This window comes from Cyprinodon variegatus, unplaced genomic scaffold (genome assembly GCF_000732505.1).
Source record: "Cyprinodon variegatus isolate N-32 unplaced genomic scaffold, C_variegatus-1.0 Scaffold2636, whole genome shotgun sequence".
Taxonomy (NCBI): domain Eukaryota; kingdom Metazoa; phylum Chordata; class Actinopteri; order Cyprinodontiformes; family Cyprinodontidae; genus Cyprinodon; species Cyprinodon variegatus.
In genome coordinates, this window is record NW_015153089.1 from 10,069 (window position 1) to 12,229 (window position 2,161).

Consider the following 2,161-nt stretch of genomic DNA (forward strand, 5'->3'; position numbering starts at 1 on the left):
CTCCATTTCTTAGGGGTATGGAAGTGACAAAAAAATTGTAACTTGCCCTATAAAGGATTGGAATTTTTGGAATGGCCTAGTCAAAGTACAAAGAAAAATTGCACTAATAACCATGAAATGAATTAAAACCAAATGTTTAGATGATTTGAATTCATACATAGGCCATCTTTAGATTTTTATTTGTGAAAAAAGAAATCTTGCACTTTACATTAATGGTGTGATATATAAAATCACGAAAAAATTATGATAAAGGTTTCGATCAGTTTTTCAAAATGTGAAAAAAACAATGACAGTGCTGAAACTGTTGAGTTCTGTTGGCTCATTATTTGACAGGTTTGGAAGAAGACTCTGGACCTGATTATATGGATATAGATATGTTAATGTTCAGGCATGTAGCTTTTTATTTATTTAGTCATATTTTTAACTCCAGTTGCTCTGTTTCCAAAGGATTGAGTGTAGCTACTGGAGTGTTGTTCTTTGGACTTCTAATGGGTTTATGTATCGTTTTCTGGCAAAGAATGCATCAGAAGAGGTATTGCTATTGGAAATATTCCCTGTTTTTTTTTTTTTTTTTTAAGTAATTAATTTGTCCCTATTCTTAAAATCCTGCATGTGTCACACAGGAAACTTCCAATGGAGGAAAACCCTGAAAAACAAACCAGCAACATTCAGTAAGTCTCTTGTTTGGTGATTTATCTATCACATTGTTTTATATTTTTAAATCATTACATTTTAATGACAATATGAAATTTTAGTGTGTGTATATAAGCACAATTTAAAAATATTTGCCAACTTCCCAATTAACAACTTAAAACATTACATTTTCTCTTAAATATATTTGGTTCATTTAAAAACAAATGTCTCTAGTCTAAAGGATCGTTTTCTTTTTAATTAAGGGCTGAGGAACAGCTTGTGCCACAAAGGAACACTGAGGAGACACGTGTCCTAATTAACAGACAAAGCAGTAAATCACCAGTATCAGCAACAGCCCCTGACATAGAAAGCTGTCTCCAGGGCAAGAAATCTTTGTAACACAAACTGGGCTTGTATGTCTCTACAATGTGATATATCTTCACGTATGTTCATATTTTAAAAAAATAAAAATTGAGAAAGGAACTCTTTTTGTCTTCATTTGTTTTGTGTTTGTCTATATCTGTATAGATCTATAGTGTTCTGTCTGTATAATATATGTCTGCATGATTCTACTTTTACTGATTTCAAAAGTAAAATACTGATAGTAAACTGGCTGCTGAGTCACCACAATAATATTTCATTTTTCTTAAACTCCTGCTTTATGAGGCTAAGAAAAAGATTACATTAAATTAATTATGTAATATTGATTTTTGTTTCTCAAGTGTGCTTGATTTGTTGACGGTCCCTAACTGCACCACCGCGTGTGGGAGGAGGGAGCAGCTGAGAGATGCTGGCCGACATCGGAGTGCCTCAGTCGGATCAACCGTTTGGTAGATCCCGCTGACTCCACGGAGCTTGAATGGCCGCTTCCTCCAGATTCTGAAAAACTACATTGTCGACATCTGTGTCCATGTGTTCCGCTAACTGAAACACAGTCTGTCAGAGCATCCAAATGAAAAATAATAAAGTCAATACTTATAACATTAGCATTGTTTTCAAAAACAGTTGCTAATTGCCTCTGCTAACTCAGACAGCTTCATCGTTATGTTTGTTGTGACTGTGGCCGGTGGCTGCTAACCAACCAATGGGCAGAAGATGACCCTTTAAGACACACCCCTCCTCGTTTGCATAATGAGGCAGAAATGCATACAGAAATGTAAATACGACAGGCAGAAACAAATAGGTAAATGGCCTGTACTTATATGGCTCTTTTTGAAGTCAGGAGATTTGATCAAAGCGCTTTAAACTACATTCAGTCATTCACCCATTCACGCACACACTGATGGTGGCAAGCTACATTGTAGCCACAGCTGCCCTGGGCCTCACTGACAGAAGCGAGGCTGCCGTACACTGCCGTACACCACCATCATAGACAATGCAGGTGAAGTGTCTTGCCCAAGGACACGACAACACTGAAAGTCAGAGTTTGACTTGAACGGCTTGAACCGTCAATCCTTAAATTTCAGGGCAAACTCCTACATCCAATGCCACTGTTGCCCCGGTTAAAAAATAGGGTAAAAAAATAAAA

General features: G+C 36.6%; 1 long non-coding RNA gene across 1 annotated transcript in view; it reads left to right on the forward strand.

The window, feature by feature from the left end:
* LOC107080998 overlaps window positions 1–936 on the forward strand; it is a 2,920-nt gene extending 1,984 nt beyond the window's left edge. Inside the window, exons 2-4 of the long non-coding RNA XR_001481013.1 lie at window positions 448–532; window positions 624–671; window positions 897–936. This is a non-coding gene — a long non-coding RNA (uncharacterized LOC107080998). The remainder of the gene's footprint in view (window positions 1–447; window positions 533–623; window positions 672–896) is intronic.
* Window positions 937–2,161: the final 1,225 nt, after the last annotated feature.